Source organism: Pleurodeles waltl, chromosome 9 (assembly GCF_031143425.1).
Source record: "Pleurodeles waltl isolate 20211129_DDA chromosome 9, aPleWal1.hap1.20221129, whole genome shotgun sequence".
In the NCBI taxonomy this organism is placed as follows: Eukaryota; Metazoa; Chordata; class Amphibia; order Caudata; family Salamandridae; genus Pleurodeles; species Pleurodeles waltl.
Window position 1 is genome coordinate 675,530,047 of NC_090448.1, and position 12,882 is coordinate 675,542,928.

The following is a 12,882-nucleotide window of genomic DNA, read 5'->3' on the forward strand; positions in this document are numbered from 1 at the left end:
CAAATGTCTGCATGACCTTGTGTGGCATCTGTGGGAATGCAATTGGCAATGACCTACTATTTTATGACAACAGGTATCTGAGGTATGCTCCATGAGGCAAAGCATTGAATGAGACGTGGTCTCCTACTTGTTAAATGTTTACTGTGATTGCACATGTTTAGCCATGCAATTGTAGTTTTGTGACATCCAGATTTCCCTGTGGGCAACTGTTGACAGTTGGGATGGCATGTGGCATGCACCCATATGGTATGGTACACGTAGAAGCCACTTTGGTGGAATCGGTTGCTGGGGCCTACTTGACATCATGGTAATGTTTGATTATCAGAGCTGTTGTTCATGTGTGATCAGGGACATGTGTTCACCCTATTTCTCTTTGTATTTTCAGCATTATCTCAGGCAAGTGAAGGAGATAGGGCACAGCCAAGTGGGAAAGCATCTGGCCATGGTGCATGTGGTCAAGACACCACCGGCATAGAGGGACCCAGTGGCCCGGAGGGTGAGGTGAGCGCCACGGAGGAGACCGAATCTACATCCTCATCAACAGATTCTTCCTCCTGCGGCCACTCCTTACTTGCGGCAGACCCATTGGGACATACTATAGCACCATCCTTGTCCACCACCCCCAGTTCTATTGCCAGCCTTCCTGTTGCTCCCAACCCCATTGCCCGTGCCTGCTCACCCAAGAGGGTGGGTATCTCCTTTGCCACTGGCACCTCCACCCCAGACCCTTACCCCTGCTGCCCTGAGTGAGGAGGCTATTGACCTCCTGAGGAGTACCTCTGTGGGTCAGACTGCCATTGTGAATGCCATCCAGGAGTTGGCCAGCCAACTTCAGCAGGCCAGTGCTTCCTGGAAGGCATTCATTGTGCCTTATCCGGCCTACAGAGATCTTTTCAGCCTCTGGTCTCCTCACTGATGGCAGCCCATCACCCCTCACATTCTGTCCCCCATCCATCTCCCTCTTCCAAATCCAAATCCCTCATTCCCCTACCTACCCAATGCACACAGACACATCTGCACGCACCGATGCTAAATGCAAACTATAAGTCTTTTTTGAAAATCTGGACTGATAGAGCTGTTTTAGGAGCCCCGGAGTTTATACATAGAGATCAGAGTGACTGTCTGCCCTAAAGATCGAAGGCAGCCAATACACAGTTTTTAATGCAAGCAACAGATTATTTAGATTCAATAAGCAGAAAATGGCAATTTTAATGATGGATGTGGAAAAAGCATTTGATTTGGTAAATTAGCCGGCCCTGTTTTTATAATGGAGAGGCTTGGGTTTCCAGCCCAATTTTTAAGTATGCTGAAGAATTTATATTTGGAGGCAGAGGTGTAGGTTATTATCAACTTTAAAGAGGCAGAGTCAGGATCAATCGTGGCACCCGACCCTTTATCCCAGATTCTTTTTACATTTTTTATATAGCCATTAGCGATCATGATTTTTATCAATGATCTGAATATGCCCACTCTGGAAGGAATGTCAAAAATAAAACTGTGCGCTGATGACATTTAATTATACTTAAAGGAGGAAAGTGGGAATATACAGTGACTTACAAAATTAAGGGTTTTACCAAAGTTGGAGGTTAGAAGACGAATGAGGTAAAAACTGAATTTGTATTATTTAATGCGTCTACATCTGATCTTCCAGTTAGTTTAGATGCATTACCTCAGCACCCCATCAGCTATCTAGGAATTGGTGTTAAAAACAATTTTTCGGAACTTTCCCAACTGAACTTCGGGACAACTTTCAACAAGATTAAAGCGCTACCGGAAAGCTGGACTCGCTCACCACTTACGTTGATTGGGAGGGTTGCCTTAATCAAAAATGTGATACTGCCACTGCTTTTATTCCTTTTTATAGACCTCCCTTTACTGAAACCTACCTCATCTTTTAAAGAACCTGATGTTATTTTTGAATGTTTTTATGGCAGAATAAGAAGTCTACGGTAAAGAAGGCAGTATTAGAATTGGAGGTTGAGCAAGGGGTACTGGCATTTCCTCACATTAGGACCCATTACCAGGCAGCCCTTCCAGACAATCTGATCCAGCTTTCAATATCAGGTATGGGGTTTAATTGCTTCTTTTTTAACCTTATGGTCAGAGAAAGTCAGATTAAATTGCCAAAGTTTTTAAGGGGGGTGAGGTTACCGAAAAAATCTAGATACAAGACGTCAGGAGTGTGAGAGTAGCGCCTCCGGGTATTTTTACGTATTGTGATGTTCCAAATTGTCCTGTGTATACCCGGCTACAGGATGGTGAAATCTGGGGATTGACTGTAACAAAGCAAATGATACACTAATGGGAGGATAAGGAGCTTAATGACACAGGTAGGTGTGTGTACTTACAGTCGGTGGCATGGATTTTGAGTACCTTCCATGAGCAGCACCAGAGGCAGGCTGTGTGTGAAGGGCTCCATGGCGGCACAGGATGTGTGACACTGTCTCCAGGTGAGTTGCTCTCTTTATACTCTCCATTTCAGCCTGCTGAAATGTGGTGGTTGGACCGCCACAGTCACATTGGTTGTGTTCAACCTCATGTGTTCAGTGAAAACTATGTCTTTGCCAGTCTGTTTGTGCTGCCTTGTAACCGCTGCTCTCTACGCTGGCTGGTGGGGCTAGAGGGATCGCGGCAGTCTTTGTTCCATAGGCCCACATGACTCGTAATACAGTGGTCCAACTGCCAACCGATCAGGGTCAGGCCGATTTCATGGTGGTGCATGGAGCACCAAACTTGTAATGAGGCTCTTTGTCATCAGCCAAACAACCAGACAGGCTGTGGGAGAAGGGGAACCTCTGCAAGGCTTCTGCCTAGGACCAGGAATGGGGACAAAGGCCTGCTAGTGTACCTGCTGGGTGAGAGGGCATCAAGCAAGGAAATCACCAATCACCTGCCTTCGAGTCTCGACGACTAGCAGCTGCCTGCTACATAAGAGTAGTGTGTCCTGTGAGGAAGAGAAGAGTGTTGGAGGGAGTGAAGCCCATTGAAGAGCCCTACCGAGAAGACTCCCTGAACGAAGTATGAGGAGTCCGGCTCTGCACTGATCAGGTCATTGCCTATGTTTAGGAACAGTCCGGCAACCCCCATATGCAGGGAGAGGGCTGCTGTGATCTGAGCCAGGTAAGGACGTCATGCAGGAAGTGCCAGACTTTCACTACCTCACTGCAGTGACCCCATATGCCAGGGCGGGGCACCATTGAACTTATTTGGGTCGGAAGTACGAGATTTGTGTCTACCTAAATCAATGACTCCTTTTGTTGGGAGGGGCTTCTGTAGTGAGAGGGATCACACTGGAAGCCTGCACCCAGATCATAAGTAACATGGCAACCCTGTGTGCCTCGTGGGGCTGCCTTTACCATTTACCATTGTGGCCAAGAGTTTGGGTCATTGCCTGGACAGAAGGATTACTTCTGTGAACAGTGCACAGTCTGACTTCGCCAAATAGGATCTGGACACAGGAGCTCCCACTGCACTGCTGAAAGCTTCCATATCACCCAAGCAGGTAAGCCTGAAAATGGACCTGTGGGTACCCGGGGGACTTGTTGCTAATGGTGTTGCAACACCATACATACTTTTTACTAATACCTAAGGAGTCAAAGGGGAACTCTTGAGCACAGCCTACTGGTGATCATCTCCTGGATACAGTCACCAGTGAACGGCGAAAGAGGATAGGACAGGGGTTTGCCTGACAACTACTAGAGCCCAAACCTCAAGGGGATTGTGTTATTGCTAATGAACATCATTAGTCCTTTGATTGTGTAGAGTTAGAAATACAACAGGTCTTTTTTTAATTAAAATTAAGTATTAGACTGGAGACTGAGTTATTGTTTTTACTGTATGCAGTTTGAGTTATGAGCCATGTTCACTTCCCTGTATCTACTCATCTTAATGCCCCCTTCCTCCCACCCTTGCCCCACCCCTCTCCCGAAGAGGGAGCCTTTGAATGCTCCTCCACAGCTACCACTGAGACTCAACTGCAGAAGGGGTACATGGTACAATTGCTCATTTGTGACCTGTGACATCTGGAGTAAAAGGCCTCAACGGCCATGTTTGGTCACATTAATTTTGACACATTAGCTCCTGTGTGCCCTATGGCCCACTGTGAGAGGTTCTTGCAGATTGGCTTCTATATACTTCCAAATCCTAGTGTAAAGAATTCATAAGATTTTCTTTCAGGATAACATATTGCCGCTCAGGGAATCAACATCCTCTACTGCCAAAGCACAAATTGAAGAGAAGCTTTCACCAATGGCCACTTGCCAGTAGGCCTAGATCAAACCAATATCTGAACAATTCCTTGTTAAAATTATCAAGGACTATGTCTACTAGAACAAGTCAACTATTTAAATATCATCCCACCTGCAATAATTAAAATTACGTTTGGGTAACTTTGCAATCTCTTGTGCCTCCTTACTTACTAATGGATATAAAATAGCATTGCCTCAGACATAGGAAAGGTTTATCAAATGATGTTGCTGTTAAAGAAACATATTACTGATCCCAAGCAACTTGTGAACTTCAAACTGGTCTCCAACCTATCACTGATGAGTAAAGTTAGAGAAATACATTGGTAATGGACAAATATTCCCCTTTCATTCTTGTCCTTCCTGACTTGTCGCCTTTTGACTGCATTAATTATCAAATACGTATTTATGTCCATGAAAACCATCTAAGCTGTAGAAGAGCAGCTGTCAGCTGATTCACCTTTTTCTAGCTAACCACGTATATTTGGTCATGATGGACAACACATCCTCTCCATTTTAGCTCCACTGCTTTTCAATCTATACTTGGAACCATTTAGAATTCAGAAAATGCTATGACATGACTACTTGAAAATGCTGATGATACATTGAAAAAATGGCTAATGAAAGTCCACAATTGGATGCTGAAGTCACTATATGCCATATAACCAAGTTGTGTGTCTTTAGTTTTTGGGAGGTGTTCCCAGTGAACCACGGCCCGGGATTACCAAGCACTAAATGCCCGACTGCATGTAAAACTGGCATTCTGACGCACTTTGTTTCTGCAATCATGCTAAACTAGCATGCAAAGAGAACTAGGCCTGCCCATAGTAACTTGAGGTTCTAAACATGTTCTATGATGAGAATAGGCACACCAAATGTTCCTATAAAATCTGACAACCAAACCCCCACAAGGAGTGCCAGAGACACAGAGCAAAGAATCTCAACCATCTTTACCCGATCTGGTCAATGAGGAGGGCCAAGCACCACATCTAACGAACACCCAGCAAAGCCAACCCCTCAGACAGGAATCTGTCCTCCTGGGGTCCAGGCAGCCCTGTCCCAGGAAGGCAGAACAAAGGATTTCCTCTGAGAGAGGGTGTTACACCCTCTCCCTTTGGAAATAGGTGTGAAGGGCTGGGGAGGAGTAGCCTCCCCCAGCCTCTGGAAATGTTTTGATGGGCACAGATGGTGCCCATCTCTGCATAATCCAGTCTACACTGGTTCAGGGATCCCCCAGCCCTGCTCTGGCATGAAACTGGACAAAGTACCTCCCAGGGGAGGTGCCCAGAGTTCCTCCAGTGTGTCCCAGACCTCTGCCATCTTGGATTCAGAGGTGTTGAGGCACAATGGACTGCTCTGAGTGGCCAGTGCCAACAGGTGACGTCAGAGACCTCTCCTGATAGGTGCTTACCTCTTTCAGTAGCCAAACCTCCTTTCTCAGTAGACAAATCTCTTTTTCTGGCTATTTAGGGTCTCTCCTCTGGGCTAGTCCTCAGATAACGAATGCAAGAGCTCACCAGAGTTCCTCTACACTCCCCTCTTTGACTTCTGCCAAGGATCGACCGCTGACTGCTCCAGGACGCCTGCAAAACAGCAACAAAGTAGCAAGACGACTTCCAGCAACATTGTGGCGCCTCATCCTGCTGGCTTACTTGACGGTTTCCTGGTAGTGCATGCTCTGAGGGCTGTCTGTTTTCACCCTGCACTGGAAGCCAAAAAGGAATCTCCCGTGGGTCGATGGAATCTTACCCCTGCTAACGCAGGCAACAAACTTCTGCATCACCGGTCCTCTGGGTCCCCTCTCATCCTGACGAGCGTGGTCCCTGGAACACAGGAGCTGGGTCCAAGTGTCTCCCACAGTCCAGTGGGTCTTCTGTTCAAATGTGGTGGAGGTAAGTCCTTGCCTCCCACGCCAGACAGTAATCATGTGTACTGCATGATCTGCAGCTGCTCCGGCTTCTGTGCACTTTTCCAAGGATTCCTTTGTGCACAGCCTAGCCTGGGTCCCCAGCACTCCGTCCTGCACTTCCCAAATCGCTGAGTTGAAATCCGACGTAGTGGGACCCTCCTTTGTGACTCTGAGTCCTCAGATCTTCTAAGTGCCTGTTCTGGTACTTCTGCAGGTGCTGCCTGCTTCTGTGGGGGCTCTCCATGTTGCTGAGCACCCCCTCTGTGTCCTCCACCAAGGGGCGACATCCTGGTCCTTCAAGTCCCCAGCAGCACCCCAAATCCTCAACGTGACTCTTGCAGCTAGCAAGGCTTGTTTGCGGTATTTCTGCGTGGAAACACTTCTGTAACCTCCAGCATGCTGTGGGACATCTTCTCACCAAAGGGGAAGTTCCTGGCACCTTCTGTTGTTGCAGAATCTTTGGCTTCTTCCACCCGGAGGCAGCCATTTTGCACCTTCATCCAGGGTTTTGTGGGCTCCTGCTCCCCCTGGACACTTGCGTGACCCTTGGACTTGGTCCCCTTCCTTTACAGGTCCTCAGGTCCAGGAATACCTCTTCAGTGTTTTGCTGGTGCTTGTGGTTCTTGCAGAATCCCCTATCACGACTATTCTGTCTTTCTGGGGTAGTAGGGTAACTTTACTCCTACTTTTCAGGGTCTTGGGGGGGGGTATCTTGGACACCCTTACTGTTTTCTTACAGTCCCAGCGACCCTCTACAACCTCCCATAGGTCTGGGGTCCATTCGTGATTCGCATTCCACTTTTGGAGTATATGGTTGGTGTTGCCCCTAGACCTATGTCTACCTATTGCATCCTATTGTGATTCTACATTGTTTGCACTATTTTTCTTACTGTTACTTACCTGTTTTGGGTTTGTGTACATATAATTTGTGTGTATTACTTATGTCCTAAGTGAGGGTATCCTCTGAGATACTTTTGGCATATTGTCACTAAAATAAAGAACCTTTATTTTTAGTAACTCTGAGTATTGTGTTTTATTATGATATGGTGCTATGTGATATAAGTGGTACAGTAGGAGCTTTGCATCTCTCCTAGTTTAGCCTAAGCTGCTTTGCCATAGCTACCTTTAACAGCCTAAGCTGCTAGAAACACCTCTATTCTACTAATAAGGGATAACTGGACATGGCACAAGGTGCAAGTACAACAAGGTACCCACTATAAGCCAGGCTAGCCTCCTACAGCGAGGGCCTGGGTGACAGCCAAGAGCACTGAAGGGCACACAGAGGATGAGGGAGATGAGGAGGAAGAGTGTTCCATACACAAAGGTATTGTGGGTGGGCCTGTTATGTCCAGGGAGAGGGTCTCCAGGGCAGGTAGCAGTGTCTCATCTAAGGGTCTGACCCTCTGAAGAATTGCAGGACAGACAGGCAGAGAGGGAGCAGCAGAGGGAGTTGGAGAAAATGAGGATGGCCCTAGAAGAGAAAAAGATTTTGTTGGCTCATGAGCGTAGCTTGAGAGAGCTGGATCAGAGGATCCAGTCTAGTAGGGATGGTGGCAACCATAACACAGTGTGGGGTAACCTACAAGTTCACCATACCTTACCACCCCCAAAGTAATGATCTGGTTGAGAGATTCAACCGCACCTTGAAAGGCATGATCATGGGCCTGTCAGAGCCCTTAAGGCAAAAGTAGGACGTCCTCTTGCCATGCCTTCTGTTCGCCTACAGGGAGGTGCCTCAAAAGGGACTTGGGTTTAGTTCCTTTGAGCTGATTTATGGCCACCCTGTGAGGGGACCTTTGAGTCTGGTTAAGGAAGCTTTGGAGAAAGCTCCTAGCAAACCCCCCAAGATGTATTCAGTTACATGCAGGCTTTGAGAAACCAGACTGCCCGCTTCAGGAGTCTCGCTCAGGAGAACCTGGAAGCAAGCCAGGAGGACATGAAACACTGGTATGCCCAGAATGTCACTCTGGTCTAGTTTCAACATGGACACAAGTGTGGGTGATGGCACCAGTGGAGCCTAAGGCACTCCAGGATAAGTGGACTGGGCCATTTGAGGTGGTGGACTTGCGGTCTCCAAGGAACCCTTTAAGGGTCCTGCATGTCAACCGCCTCAAACCTCACTTTGAGCGGACTGAACTGTCCATGCTCCTTGCGACAGATGATGGGGTAGAGGAGGAGAGAGAGCCTCTTCCTGACCTCCTGTCTGCAGGAGAAAAAGATGGGTCAGTGGAGGGAGTGATCCGCTCCCCCTCCCTGACTGAGCAGCAGCAAGGTGACTATCGCCACATGTTGGGACAGTTTTCCTCACTGTTTTCCCTGATACCAGGAATCACACACTTGTGCACACATGATGTGGACACTAGGGGCAGTACACCTATTAAACAGAAGATTTACAGGGTAAATGACAGGGTCAAGGCATGCATTAAGGATGAGGTATCCAAAATGCTTGCCCTAGGGTTTATTGAGTACTCCAGCAGTCCTTGGGCCAGCCCAGTGGTATTGGTCCTAAAGGTTGCTGCACCTGGTGCCACTCCAGAACTCAGGTTCTGTGTGGACTACCGTGGACTCAATACAGTCAGCAAGACTGACGCACACCCCATCCCCGAGCTGATGAGCTCATTGACTGGATGGGAGCTGCCAGGTACCTCATTATGTTTGATTTAACAACTTGGTACTGGCAGATTGCCTTAACTGAGGAGGCCAAGGAGAGGTCAGCATTCTCTACCCAGATGGACACTTTCAATTTAAAGTGATGCCACTTGGGATGAAGAATGCCTCTGCCATCTTTCAGAGGTTGGTCAACCAGGTGTTGGCTGGGCTGGATGAGTTCAGTGCTGCCTACCTGGATGACATTGCTGTGTTTAGTTCCACATGGGAGGAACACCTGCAACACCTCTGGAGAGTGTTAGAGGCCCCACAGAAGGCAGGTCTCACTATTAAAGTGAGCAAGTGCCAAATAGGGCAGGGGTCTGTGGTGTACTTAGGACACCAGGTGGGGAGTTGTCAGGTGGCACCCCTACAGCCTAAGACTAACACAATTCTGGCTTCGGAGCCTCCGAAAACCCAGGCTGAAGAGAGAGCCTTTTTAGGTTTCACAGGATACTACAGGAGGTTTGTTAAGGGATATGGTACCATTGTTATCCCCTTAACTGAGTTGGCTTTGAAGAAGCAACCTAGGAAAGCGATCTGGACAGAGGCTTGCCAGAATGCTTTTGTTGCCCTGAAGGCTGCCATGTGCACAGCACCTGTGCAGAAGGCACCTGACTACTCCAAGGAGTTTGTTGTGCAAACAGACACCTCAGAGCATGGTATTGGAGCAGTACTCTCACAGCTTAATGAAGAGGGCCTATATCAACCCGTAGCCTTCATTAGCAGGAGGTTACTACCCAGGGAACGTAGGTGGAGTGCCATAGAACGTGAAGCATTTGCTGTGGTCTGGGCACTGAAGAAGCTAAGAACCTACGTGTTTGGGACTCACTTCCGAGTTCAGACTGACCACAGGCCCCTCAGATGGTTAATGCAGATGAGGGGTGAGAATCCAAAACTGTTGAGGTGGTCCATTTCCCTACAGAGGATGGACTTTACGGTGGAACACTGTCCTGGTACAGAACACGCCAATGCTGATGGTCTGTCCAGGTTCTTCCGCCTTAGTGATGTAAGCTCTCATGAGGTTGGGTAGTTGCTCCCCACTTTCAGCTGGGGGGACACGTGTTAGACTTTTCATCCTTGGCATGGACTCCCTTAACCTTTTGCCTCTGTTTCCCAGGTTTTTTATGTATGCTGGACTCTGATTTTGCTGTCTGTGTTGCTCTGGGCACTTCACCACTGCTAACCAGTGCTGAATTGCAAGTGCTCCTTTACAAAATGTGTATGTAATTGGCTTATCCATGATGGGCATATTTCATTTACTAGTAAAGTGCACTAGAGGTACCAGGGCCTGTAAATCAAATGCTACTAGTGGGCCTGCAGCACTGTTTGTGCCACCCACATATGTAGCTCTGTAATCATGTCTCAGACCTGCCATTGCAGTATCTGTGTATGCAGTTTTAACTGTAAATTCGACTTGGCAAGTGTACCCACTTGCCAGGCCTAAGGCTTCTCTTTTCTTACATGTCAGACACCCCTAAGGTAGGCCCTAGGTAGCCCCAAGGGCAGGGCGAAGTGTATGGTTCAGATAGGACATCTAGTAATGTGTTTTATATGTCCGGACAGTGAAATATTACTACATTCGTTTTTCACTGTTGCAAGGCCTGTCCCTCTCACAGGTTAACATGGGGGCTACCTTTAAATCTGATTAAAGTGTAGATTCCCTTTGGGAGAAGATGGACATGTGGAGTTTGGGGTCTGTGAGCTCACAATTTAAAAATACATCTTTTAGTAAAGTTGATTTTAAGAGTGTGTGTTTGAAATTGCCACTTTTAGAAAGTGGGCATTTTCTTGCTTATACCATTTCTGCGACTCTACCTTTTTGTGGATTCCCTGCCTGGGTCAGTTTGACAGTTGGTATGGTTGCACCTCATACTAGACAGTGACACAAAGGGAGCTGGGGTGTAGTCTTCATTTCCTGATGAGCCATATGTGCTAGGAGGGAGGGGAGGAGTGGTCACTCACACTTGAAAGGGCTGTGCCTCCCCTCACACAATGCAGTCTCCAACCCCCTGGTGAGTGTCTGGGGCCTGGGCAAGGCAGGATTTCACATTCAAAAGAGACTTTACTTTGAAGTAGGCACACTTCAAAGGAGAAATTGGGTATAAGAAGGGCAGCCAAAACCACAGACTTTAGAACACTTCTGGAAACCAAGAGGAACCTCTGCCTGGAGAAGAGCTGAAGAGCTGAGGAAGAAGAGCTGCCCTGCCTGTGACTGTGTTTTGTGGAGCTATCTTGCAGTTGCTGCTTCCACCAGAGTAAGAGGGCAAAGACTGGACTTTGTGTGCCTTCCATCTTGTGAAGATCTCCAAGGGCTTGATTTAGAGCTTGCCTCCTGTTGTTTGAAGTCTCAGGGGCAGCAAAGACTTCTCTCTGCCAGCACCTGGAGTCTCTGGAGAGGCCCTGTAGTGTCCATCCAGTTCCTGGGACCCTGAAAGGAGAAGCTGACAGCCTAAAGACAAGGAAATCCACGCACAGAGCGCCGTGTGGGGAAAAGATTGACACAACTCCGATCTGCGGCTGAAGAAACGACTCGCCGCCAGCTCTGCAGCTGAGAGTCGATTCTCGCCAGAAACGCAAGCAAAGAATCGACGCACGGAGCAGGAGAAACGACGTGCAGCATCGTTGACAGAGGCTGGGAGATCGCAACCTGCACTGCGGGGTTTTCGGATCATCGTGCGGCTGGATTTCCAATTCAAGTACTTCTGGGCGTGTAAAAACAACGCAAGGCCTGCCCGGACCCAAGAGCGCTGACCGGATAGACGCATTGCTCTCCTGCAGAGAGAAGAAACAACGCGCCCCGACCCGGCGAAAGGAGAAACGACGCACGGTCCCACTCGTGAGTGGAATCAACACCTCACAAGCCCTTTTTGATGTGCACGCGCCCATGCAGGTTTATTTTTGACGCACCCAAGGTACTTTTTCACGCTATCAGTGTTAGTGTGTGTTTGAAACTACTTAAAGACTCTTTTTGCATTTCTATTAATAAATAATTTGACTTGTGGATTTTTGTTGTTTTGGTCTTGTTTTGCTTAGATAAATATTCCCTATTTTTCTAAACCTGTGTTGTGTCATTTTGTAGTGTTTTCATTAAGTTACTGTGTGTGTTGGTACAAATATTTTACACCTAGCACTCTGAAGTTAAGCCTACTGCTTTACCAAGCTACCGGGGGGGGTAAGCAGGGGTTAGCTGAGGGTGATTCTCTTTTACCCTGACTAGAGTGAGGGTCCTTGCTTGAACTGGGGGTAACCTGACTGTCAACCAAAGACCCTATTTCCAACAGTAACCAACATCAGGTAAGGAAGCAGACATAAAATAGTGCAAATAGTGAAAATCACTACAAGTTAAAATGGGCCTAGGTGGAATACAAACCATATACTAAAACAGTGGAATGCGAATGTCGGTTCAAACTTCTGCAAGAGTAGTGTGTAGAGGGGCGCTGTGAGTGTAAGAAAACACCAAAGGTAAGTAAAGTACCCCACCCCAGAGCCCAGGAAAGCAGGAGTAAAGTACAACAAGTTTCCTCAGAACACACTAGAAGTCGTGATAAAGAATTAAGTAAAAACCAAGCAAGACTGCAAGACACCAACGATGGATTCCTGGACCTGAAGACCTGCGATGAGAGGAGAACAAGTCCAAGAGTCGCTGAGGAGTCCAGGAGTAACAGGAGCCCCTTCTAACCCAGATGAAGGTGCAAAACAGGATTCTCCAGTTAGAAGAAAAAGTCAGAAATGCACCAAAGAAGGCAACTGTGGGTTCCTGCTTGGTGCAAGAGATGTTCCACGTCTAGTAGATGTATGCAGGCTGGTTTTCATCGCTGGATTCTGCCAACAAGCCTTGGCTCACGCACATGACGAGTTGGTGGGAAACAGCGCTACCTGGACCCAGGAGGGACCTGGGGGTCTCAACTCAGACTCAGAAGACAGATGGGGCTCTTGGCACTTCAGAGAGCCCTCAGAAGACCAGGAAGTACCCACAGGAGTCCCAGGACACGGGGACAAAGGAGTTGCAAATTGTGGCTATCGCAGCACTATACAAAGGGATCCCATGCCGCCGGAGAACAACTTAGGGAGCTGAGCATC